The 11,961-nt window shown below is 42.1% G+C and overlaps 1 pseudogene across 1 annotated transcript; it reads left to right on the plus strand.

The window, feature by feature from the left end:
* Positions 1-2,182: 2,182 nt before the first annotated feature.
* Positions 2,183-2,873, plus strand: LOC308256669 (26S proteasome non-ATPase regulatory subunit 8-like; annotated as a pseudogene). The gene has a single exon. The product of its transcript is annotated as a 26S proteasome non-ATPase regulatory subunit 8-like (transcript).
* Positions 2,874-11,961: the final 9,088 nt, after the last annotated feature.

Consider the following 11,961-nt stretch of genomic DNA (forward strand, 5'->3'; position numbering starts at 1 on the left):
ATTTAGAGATACACAGGAGCAAAGATGATTGCATATCTCTACATATGCTTTCATTTTGTATCCACTCCCTTATTCAAATATTATTTTATTTTATGGTGACAAAATGAGTGCAAGTTGGTGGTATTGTTAGCGTAGGCGGCTAGTTACTTGTTTACTAAGGTAGGGAGCAAATGGAGCCAGACATCTAATTAAGCCAGATTAACTAGGAAGCGATAGCTTCCAGACCCTCCAGGGGACAGCCATATCGTTGCCTTGCCAAGGGAATTAATATCCCACCAACTTTCCACTAAGGCTTTCCAGTCTCCCCAGGGGACAACTGTTCTGTTTCCCCAGATAACTGAGTGGGGAGAAATCCTGTAAAGAGGAAATCCTACTGAGGCATGCACACTAGAGGCCAAGATGATGCAGGTGGAGGTCCTTCTACTATGAGGCAGGGAATGGTGACTCAAAAGGGAAGAAATCTAGCCTGGAAAATCTGGGAAAAAGATCAAATTGGATAAGTTCTTTTCCTAGAAGGAAAATCTTAGAAGATCCAGGAAAGAGTGGTTTGGGGGAGAGCTCAGCACAAGTCTGAAGAGCCATCAAAGAGACTGGTTAGTTTGAAAGAAAGCTCACTCCTTCTCAAACCCAATATAATATAATCATGGCTTAGCAAAGGCCCAGACCCTGTCTCTTTGCAGGTGTTCGGTAACAGCTGTTCAAGCACAGGCCTTGGCAGCACTGGCTGGAGTTCTGCCTGGAACAGAGACTCACCTGCTGGGAACAGAGACTAAGCTAGCCAGAGGAGGACAGAGACTGAGATGGACTACTGAAGCATTGGCATGGCCTGAACTGAACTACGGAAGCTTTGGATGTCCTGCCAATTCCAGGCTAATGGCATAGCATCTCTAGAGCACAGCCCTTCTTCTGGACTTGGTGAGAACAAGTGCGGGTCTGAGGCCCCAGAGACTGGACTTCTGTAGAGAGATGGAGCTGAGCCACCTGATCCTGGATGAAACATTGGGCAACTAGGGATAGTCATTGTTTTTCACTCTAATAAACCTTGCTATACAATTGCTCACATCCTCCTCTGCATGGGCCCCTGAAATGCTCTTCTTGAGATTTCACAACAACCTGTGACTTCATGGAATAATCCCATTTCCACCAGCAGTAGAATGAACTCATTATTTTTATGCTGCAAGCCTATTGTCTTGGGTTGAAAGTAGACCAAATATATCTTTAGACATAACTCAAGGATGCAAACATGGAATAATTAGGAAACATGTCAGAGCTAATCTTGAGGTGTTATCTAGACAGAGACCTCTGAGAGTTCTTCCAACTTCTTTTCCACTTACTGCATTCAGAAACAATATATAAAAGCACTAGCGATTATACTAATTAAACTTCCAGCTAATACTAGATCAGCAGAGAAATAGAATGGTCCAGAAGAATGAATTAAAACATAAATAAACAAATGGAACATAGTAATAGATGGCTCAAGTCAATACAGTCAGACAAATGTGAATAATTTTGTTCAGTAGACCAAAGGCCAGTGGGAAATAATGAAGAATAAAAGTGGCTCCCTACATCTGACTAGAGTTTGTTCCTCACAAATGGAAGGCACAAAATGATGAATTTACAACCTGCAAGTGAATATTTTAGCTATTGTCTGTCTTCTAGAGATGAATGCTCAATTTGTTTCCTTACTTATCTATTCTCTTATAACATAGTCATTGAAAATCTGCTAAGCACCAGACACTGCAATAAATCTTGGGAAGCAAGTGAATAAAAGATCACAATTGAGTGTTTTTTTGTTTGTTTGTTTGTTTGTTTGTTTGGTTTTGTTTTTCAGAAATGAGCATAGGACTACAACAGAGTGTAATAAAACAGAGATAAGGATAAAATCCTGAGAGATCAGAGTGGAAGGGAGTCATCTCTTTCTTGGTAAGTCAAAGATGGCTCCACACTGAGGAAATAAATAGGCTGTGTTTCAATGGATTTATATATGTGTTGCCTATAGAAAAAAAAATGAAAAAAATATACAGAGTTAGAAATACCATGTAATATTTCTATGATATACGTATGTGATAGAATTTGGCAGGATTGAGATAAAATCTTGAGATTAAAAATCCTTAAACGTGATCGTGAAGATGGTAGCTGCAGCTTGAAACTGCCTAGTGGGCTCCTCTAACTCTAATCGTCCATGGCCGTGGCCATGGCCTCCATGTATGAGCAGCTCAAGGGAGAGTGGAACCATAAAAGCCCCAGCCTCAGCAAGTGCCTGGAAGAGCTGGGAGGTCCCAAGCCAGTACTGCTGGAGCTCAATTTCCTGCCAACCACAGGGACCAAACTGATGGAACAGCAGCTCATTCTGGCCTGGAACAGCTCCCTGAGTCAGCATGCATACACCAGCTCTTGGGCCGTAACCTTTTCTTCCTGCTGCCTCAGAACTGGGTGGCTGAGTTACACACAGAGTGGGAGTGGCTGCCTGCCGAGGACATCCAAACCCATGTATACATCAAGCATCCTGGGCCCCTTGAGCATACTTAATGGAGGGCAGCAACCACAAGGTGTTCCTGGCCAAAGGCAACATCCCTGCCGAGAGGTAGACCTTCTTCATCAACATCCTGCTTGACACTGTCAGAGATGAGATTGAAGGATGCATGGAGAAGGCCTACAAGAAAATCCTCTTTACTGAGGCTACCTGGATTCTCTTCTTCAACACACCCAAAAGATGACAGACTACACCAAGAAGCGAGCATGGGTCCTAGGCCTCATCAGCTACTACAGCTTTGCCAGCCAGCAGCAGAAGCCAGAAGATACCACCATCCCTTCCATGGAGCTGGCCAAACAGGTCATCAAATAATGCCCAGCAGCTGGAAATGATCCTCTGAGCCCAGCAGGCACTGGGTAAGGTAGGGCTATTGAAAGCAGTTGTAGTGCAGGGCTTCCTCCAATAAAGCTGTATGGACATTCAAACAAACAAACAAAAAATCCTTAGAAGCTTTTTTTGACTAAGTAAAATGACATCCTGACATCTGATAAAAGAGAAAATATTAAAATGTATAATATAAATATACAACTCAACAGAAGAATAATAAATTCTGTAAATAAGCACTTCATGGAAAATCAAAACACTAATAAATATGTTGAAAGGGGCTAAATCTTAAACTGGATTACTAAGTGAATAAAAATTCTGTGTGATCATTCAAATATAGGGTGTCCCAAATATATATATACACACACTTTGGATAATTATAAAGGCAGTGTTTATTAAAATACATTTCATTTTCCAAATTGAGCTATCAGCTGTTAAAGTGCATATACAGTTTTTGGGACACCCTGTATATATCAAAATTAAACTTTTCAAGGTTCTTGCTTAAATATTATCTGTTCAGAGAGGTCCTCTTCAATCATTTGTTCCCATTCTATTGTATTTGTTTATTGTCTTTTTCTTCCCTGAAGTTATAAAAGAACTTTAATATTTTGATTGCCACTGCACCATAATCTCAAAAATGGTGCCTAGCAATATATAAGTGCTCCAAAAATGATTGGATGAATAAAAACATACAGAAATGATGGAATAAAACTTATTATTCCTAAAATTGACAAGGATTAAAAATAATAGTGATGCCAACTATTAAAATGAAATATGTACTCACACAATTAATGAGAGCTTAATTTAAAATATCTGTTTTAGAATTGAATTTTACTATATCTGCCAAAATTATAATGTAAAAGACTCTTAAGAATATTTTGTCAAATATATTGGTATGAATACAAAAAATATGTAAAAATCCTACAAATGTACTATTATTATAGTATGAAAATACAAATAAAATATCCATAAGTAGAGAAAGAGAAGCAGAGTATATCTTAAAATATATTGAGAAGTCATTAAAAATAACAAGATAGGAATAAATAAGGCTTATAGATAGTAATTTTAATAAAATTTAAATTGGTAAATAGCTTACCTTGTGTATTATTATTGAAAAATGTAATTTAATTATACAACTGTCAGAGCATAAAATGATAATGCTTCATAACTAAAACAGCTTCATTTTGGGTAAATAATGTGTCTACAAATATTATATCTAGGCTAAACCACAAAAATCCTAATATATCAAAAACCAGGGGCCGTCATGACCAAAACAACCAGATGGACAACTGAACACAGGTTGCATGGGGTGACAAGGCCGGCAGGGGGGGTTAGTGAAGGACAACCAAATAACTGAACAGCAGCCTGCATGGGGTGACCAGGCTGGCAGGGGAGCAGTAAAGGGTGACCAGGCCAGCAGAGGGGGGAAGTTGGGGACAACCAGGCCAGCAGGAGGTGCAGTAAGGGGCAACCAGGTTGGCTGGGGGGGGGGGGGGACAGTTAGGGTGACCAGGTTGGCAGAGGGGGGCAGTTGGAGGCAACCAGGCCAGCAGGGGGGGAAGTTAGGGGTGGTCAGGCAGGCAGGCAGGTGAGCAGTTAGGAGCCAGCGGTCCCGGATTGTAAGAGGGATGTCCGACTGCCAGTTTAGGGATGTTCCGATCCCAGGGATTGGGCCTAAACCAGCAGTAGGACATCCCCTGAGGGGTCCCGGATTGGAGAGGGTGCAGGCTGGGCTGAGGGGACTCCCCCCATTCACAAATTTTGTGCACTGGGCCTCTAGTCCTATCTAATAAAAGAGTAATATACAAATTAACCATCACTCTGCTACACCCACAAGCCACGCCCATCAGCCAATCAGGAGCAAGTATGCAAATTAAACCAACCAAGATGGCTGCGGCCACAGAGTGAGCAGGAGGCTTGGGTTTCCCTGGCAATGGAGGAAGCCAAGCTTCCCGCACACCCTGGCCAGCCTAGGCCTCCACTCAAAGCTACAAAGTTTCAATTATAGAAGATAAATAAATCCCAACAAAAATGGTTGTGGCCATGGAGCAAGCAGGAGGCTTGGTTCCGCTCAAGGATACAAAGTTTCAATTATAGAGGTAAATAAATCCCAGATACCAGGGCCTCCGCTTGGGTCACCAGGGGGCGTGGCTGGCCTGCAAACCACCACAGGCCCCTTGCCCAGGCTGCCCCATGCCCCAAGGGAACCCCCACCCTGGTCCGGGACACCCTTCAGGGCAAACCAGCTGGGTCCCACCCATGTACCAGGCCTCTATCCTGTCTAATAAAAGAGTAATATGCAAATTGACCATCACTCCAACACACAAGATGGCTGCCCCCTTGTGGTCAAAGATGGCTGCCCCCATGTGGACACAAGATGGCTGCCACAAGATGGCCAGCAGGGGAGGGCAGTTGGGAGGGACCAGGTCTGCAAGGGAGGGCAGTTGGGGGCAATCAAGCCTGCAGGGGAGGGCAGTTAGGGGCAAACAGGCTGGCAGGGGAGTGGTTAGGGGGTGATCAGGCTGGCAGGCAGAAGCAGTTAGGGGCAATCAGGAAGGCAGGCAGGCGAGTAGTTGGGAGGCAGTAGTCCTGGATTTTGAGAGGGATGTCCGACTGCCCATTTAGATTCAATCTTACCGGGATCGGGCCTAAATGGGCAATCAGACATCCCTCGAGGGGTCCCAGATTTGAGACAGTGCAGGCTGGACTGAGGGACACGACCCCCTCGGGGCATGAATTTCATGCACTGGGCCTCTAGTATGGTATAAAATTCCTGTCTGGGATTTTAGCAGTCCAAACTTCTGCATGCCTCACTTATTACTAATATTCTTGAAATTATTTAAAAGCTTTATACTGGATATGATTTCTGATTCTAGTCATTTATTTTTTATTTTTTAATATATCTTTTAATTTATTTCAGAGAGGAAGGGAGAGGGAGGGAAAGATAGACACATCAATGATGAGAGAGAATCATTGATTGGCTGCCTCCTGCATGCCTCCTACTGGGGATCAAGCCCACAACCCCAGCATGTGCCCTTTGCCAGAATCGAACCTGGGAACCTTCAGTCCACAGGCCGACACTCTATCCACTGAACCAAACAAGCCAGGACTGATTCTAGTCATTTTGACTTGACAATCTATTTTTTTTTGTAATCTCAGATGCATATTTATGTATAGTCATTTATGCAAGTGTATATTGTGTGTCTGAGTGTAGATGTGTTTGTTTAGAATATCTTCAGAAAGATTCATAGAAGACTCCTAAAAGTGATTATCTCTAGGGAGTTTGACTAGAAATACAAATTGTGAAGACTTTTTTGTTGTTGTCTTGATGTGTTTAAATGGGCTTGAATTGAACTTGCAGCAATAATAACAATAACAGCAATTAAAAATGTATCAAGTGTATATACAGCAAAGAATAATTTCAGAGAACATAATTAAATTTGCATTTTAGAATAAAGGAATATGAAATAGAGAGGTGAGAGGGTGATAATAATAGCACATTTACTAAACTTGTTCATAATCCAGTGGTGATATGAGATGGAAATCAAGCAGTGGTAAGATATAGAAGAAACTGACTTATTGACTTAGATATGAAAGGTGTCAACTGACCGGAGACAGAGAATGAAAATGAAGAAATTGCTAAAAACAACCTTTTAGATTGAGATACAAGAAGAATTATTTATTTAGCAAAATGCAGGATATAGAACAGTCTAATCAGTTGCCTGAAGAAGAGACAAACTTCCCAGAAGTAAAATTAGAACAGAAAAGCATCTGTTCTAATGCAGTGGTCAGCAAACTCATTAGTCAACAGAGCCAAATATCAACAGTATGATTGAAATTTCTTTTGACACTGTGGCTGGGTCCCCTCCCGGAGCTATGGGCTTGGGCGTGGAGACTGCACCATCTTGAAAGGGAAAGTGGAGCTTATTGGAAACCTGAAAATCCACAACTGCAGCACCCACCAAACAGCTGTGAGCCCCAGAACACAGGTCCCCAATTGGCGCAAACATGTGGATTCAGAGGAGCTCTACACTCCGCCACAGAAAGGTCAGATTTCGCCTGGGATAAGGAGAGAGAGAACTATATAACCAGACATCTTGAGAAGAGAGACCATGGTGAGAAAAAGAAATTTCTTTTGAGAGCCAAAATTTTTAAACTTAAACTTCTTCTAACGCCACTTTAAAATAGACTGGCCCAGGCCATGGTATTTTGTGGAAGAGCCACACTCAAGGATCCTCACCCTAACCTCCAACAAGAAATTCTCAGAATACCATTTGGGTGTCCAAGAATTCTACTGATTTGGACACTACCCAGAGATAGAATCAGGTTTAAGCCCGGCAGTCGGACATCCCCCGAGTGGTCCCAGATTGGAGAGGATGCAGGCTGGGCTGAGGGACACCCTTCCCCCCTCAGTGCATAAATTTCGTGCACTGGGCCTCTAGTATTTCTTATAAATCGCAATATCACAGAGGTAAAATAGGAGATGATACATAGAATTAATTTGAAACATGCAATTCCCAGTGATTGGGACATCCTCTAGGTTGTTCTTGCTAATGAGAGGAATAGGAGACTGCATTATAAATGTTGCAATATACCTGTTTCTGAGCTAATGCCAATTATGTTGCCTTGCTTTGATGTCATTTTTTCCAAAGTCAGTTCACATTTTCTACTGGCACTCATGGCTTTATTTTGTTTAGTTTCATTATCATTTGCCTAGCATTGCCTTCAAATCATAATTATTGATAATTAGTAATCTGTGGGTATGAATGAAGTAAAAGTGAAGTTTTTATAACTGTTTTATATATTACTTTACCATTTGAGAAATATATGCATATCACACTGGGACACCTTTGAATCTAGTTAAGGTACTAGATCTCTATGAATTAATTTCCCATTTAAAGTATAGCATGGGAAAGTGGTTTTATGTTTAGAGTGTGTTTTGTTCTATGTGATAATATTTTAGTTTTATTATAGATTTCCAGTTAGGAAATCTCTTTTTTGAGATTAAGTTTCAGTTTAACAAAGATGAAGTAAATCTACAAAAGCTCTCATGATAGGTCTTAAAAACAATGGCAGATACTTTTTTTGTTTTTTTAATCTTTATTGTTGAGACTAGAGGCCCGTTGCATGATATTTGTGCAAGAATAGGCCCCTGGCTTCACTCCCAGCCACCCGGGAGCCAGCAAGTCTCCGCTTCCCACCCCAGCCACCTGGGAGCCAGCAAGTCCCTGCTCTTCGACCGCCCAGGAGCCAGCACGTCCCCACTCCCGCCAGGAGCCGGCAAGTCCCCGCTCCCCGGCCACCCAGGAGCCGGCACGTCCCTGCTCCCGGGCCGCCCGGAGCTGGCAAGTTCTCGCTTCTGTCTGGAGCACCACTCCAGTAGCTCCCTCTGCCGCCCCGCTTCCCCTCATAGCAGGCTTCACACCACTCTGCACCTGCATATGCAAATGAACCTCCATCTTTGTTGGGTTAATTTGCATACTCACTCTGATTGGCTGTGGGCGTAGCGGAGTGATGGTTAATTTGCATGTTTCTCTTTTATTAGGTAAGATTATTACCGATGTCCCTCTTTTTTCCACCCATAGCTTCCCTCCACCTGGTTTTCACCCCACCCCAGGCCCTCGCCACCCTATTGTCTGAGTCCATAGGTAATGCATACATGCATGTAAGATCTTTGTCTAATCTCTTCCCGCACCGACCCAAACCCCCTTCCCTCTGAGAATCATCAGTCTGTTCCATTTCCATGCCTCTGATTCTATTCCATTCACCAGTTTATTCTGTTCATCAGATTTTTTTAGTATTCATTTGATTTTTAGATTCACTTGTTGATAGATATGTATTTGTTGTCACTTTGTTGTTCATAATTTTTTATCTTTACCTTCTTCTTCTTCTTCCTCTTCTTAAAGAATACCCTTCAGCATTTCATATAATACTGGTTTGGTGGTGATGAACTCCTTTAGCTTTTTCTTGTCTGTGAAGCTCTTTATCTGACCTTCAATTCTAAATAATAGCTTTGCTGGGTAGAGTAATCTTGGTTGTATGTCCTTGACATTCATCACTTTGAATATTTCTTGCCACTCCCTTCTGGCCTGCATAGTTTCTGTTGAGAAATCAGCTGACAGTCATATGGGCATGCCTTTGTAGGTAACTAACCGTTTTTCTCTTGCTGCTTTTAATATTCTCTCTTTGTCTTTTGCCCTTGGCATTTTAATTATGATGTGTCTTGGTGTGGTCCTCTTTGGATTCCTCTTGTTTGGGGTTCTCTGTGCTTCCTGGACTTGTATGTCTATTTCTTTCACCAGGTAGGGGAAGTTTTCTGTCATTATTTCTTCAAATAGGTTTTCAATATCTTGCTCTCTTTCTTCTTCTGTCACCCCCATAATTCTGATGTTGGTGTGCTTGAAGATGTCCCAGAGGCTTCTTACACTATCTTTATATTTTTGAATTCTTTTTTCTTTTTGTTCGTCTGGTTGGGTGTTTTTTGCTTCCTCGTATTTCAAATCATTGACTTGATTCTTGGGATCTTCTAGTCTATTGTTGAATCCCTGTATATTATTCTTTATTTCAGTCACTGTATGCTTAATTTCTGACTGGTTCTTTCCCATTTCTTTGGCATTCTCACTAAGATCCTTGAAGGTCTCACTAAGTTCCTTGGAGGTTTCTAGAAGATTATTGAGTAACCTTATAACTGTGGTTTTGAACTCTATATCTAGTAGTTTTCTTTCTTCCATTTCTTTCATTTGTGACACGTTTCTTTGTCTCCACATTTTGGCTGCTTCCCTGTGTTTGTTTCTATGTATTGGGTAGCTACTAAGTCTCCTTGAATTGATAGAGTGGCCTTGTGTAGTAGGTGTCCTATAGGGCCCAGCCTCCGCAATCACCTAAGGTGGACACTCTTGGTGCACCCCTTTGTGGGCTGTGTGCACAATTATGTTGTAGTTGAGCCTTGATTGCTGTTGGTGTCACTGGGAGGAATTGACCACCAGGACAATTGGCTGTGGGGACCAGCTATGACTACAGTGGGAGAGCTGCTGTGCAGAAGACACCCTTATGGGGCAGGACTTGCTTCAGTGGGGCTTTGATGCTCACTGAGTCTGCCCTTTGCGTGTGTCACTTATGGATGTGAAGAGTTGTAATCTGGTATGGTCTCACACTGACCACTGGGTACATTGGCTCTTGGGTCTCCAGGGAGGTGCAAAGTCAGCCACTGCCTGGAGCCACCCAGCAGGAACTACAGAGAGATCTCCTGATTCCTCCTCTTTATATCGGGTTTGGAAGTGCTCAGATGAGGCCCAGCTGTGAAGCAAAGCCGGCTGGTGCCAGTGAGGCCTTGGGCCTTTTATTGATAGCTTTGAGGCTCCCTAACCCAGCTGCAGCTTGTTTGACAGGTTTTAGGCTGAGAAAGGACAGGCCATTCATATGCAAAAGCCGCTGCACACAGCTTGGGTGGGGTTGTAAATTGGGTGGGGCAGGATCTCAGGGAATCACCAGGGTGGAGCAAACAGAAATGGCTGCCAGTCAGCCATGCACCGGGGAGATCCCAGCACAGGAACAATGACTGCTGTGAGCACCTCCATCTGGAAGAAAGCCACCCCCAAGTTCCTGCCCCGATGTCAGACAGTCCAGTTTCTCCCCATGTGTGTCTGGGTCCCCCCGAGCCTCACCCGGCACTGGAGGTCAGAGCCAGTGGGAGCTTGTAAATTCAGTTCATGGTGCTGGTCTTTTAAGAGGAGCAGCTGGGTCTCAAGCAGCCTGTGTGTCCCCAATCCATACTGGTTTTTGCAGTCCATAGTTCTTACGGCCCGTAGGGACTTCTTTCCCCAGCTCTGGAACCCTGGGCTCGGGGTCTGGTATGGGGCTGGGACCCCTTGCTCCTCCAGGCAGCCTCCAAAGAGGCAATCTCCCTCCCAATTAAAAAAGTGGCACGCTCGGGTGCCGGACCAGCCCGTTCTGTGCCTCCACACCTCCTATCAGTCTCAATGTGCTTTCTTCTTTACCTCTCTAGTTGTAGTACTTCCACTGAGCCAGCTTTCTTGCCATTCTGGATGATAGTTGTTCTGTATTTTAGTTGTAATTTTGTTGTGGCTGTGGGAGGCAGCAAGTACAGGCATTTGCCTATGCTGCCATCTTGGTTCTCCATGGCAGATACTTTTAATGATGGTTTTGATGATTACACTGTACTTGCAAAATAAAGCAAAGAACATCTGATCTCCAGAAATTTGAATTTACATTTTCTTCAGTAACCATTTAAAGTAACTACCCTTGCTGGTAATAGATTCTAGTTCAGAGTCTCACCACAACTTGAGTTCATTTCTATCACATCTGATTATTTATAATGTAGCCATATAATTTTTTAATAATATGTTGAAGATTACTAGTGTTGATTGAATAAAACCAAAGCTCTTTTTTGGATTAAAATATTTTTCTCATGAACCAACTCAGTTCTGTGAATTTAAATATGTTAAATAAAATACTTTTATTTATTCAGGTTCAAATTTTAATTTGACCCTCAGTTGAGTAAAAATGCAGAAGAGGCACATGGCATTATCTCAGAATAAAAGGTTATGTTTTATTTAGAAAAGCTCCAATTAATTCACATGTGATGGTGTCATAACTGATAGAAAATTACCCTGTTAGAGTGACTTATGTTAATTATGGCAATTCAAATTGCTTTTAAACAAGGGTCTTAAGGGTTGGCATTCAGTGTCTTTTCTAATTTTAGAGACTTTGAAGTAAAAAAAAAAATAATGTAGTAAATAAAACTTTTAGGTATCTTACATATGGCTTATTTTGTGCTTCAATATTCTCAGTATATATGAATTTGGGAGTAGCAAATGTTTGAAATTGGAATCATTTTGCATTTTAGAAAAGTTATGTCAAAAATAAGATAGCAATTACTTCAGTCAAAATGAGCTATGAGTCAAATGACCTTATGCAAGAGAATTTTCTGTCTTTTGTGCCTGATTTTGGAGGATGGGAATCTCAACCGTTGGATGAAAGAAAAGCAGAGGTTGGCATATTGCTTACCATAAATAGCACACAGTGCTATAACACACACACATTATGCTAAATATAACATAATGTGTTATTTATTCAAAAACATA

The sequence above is a fragment of the Plecotus auritus genome (assembly GCF_963455305.1).
Source record: "Plecotus auritus genome assembly, chromosome: 8".
NCBI lineage: Eukaryota > Metazoa > Chordata > Mammalia > Chiroptera > Vespertilionidae > Plecotus > Plecotus auritus.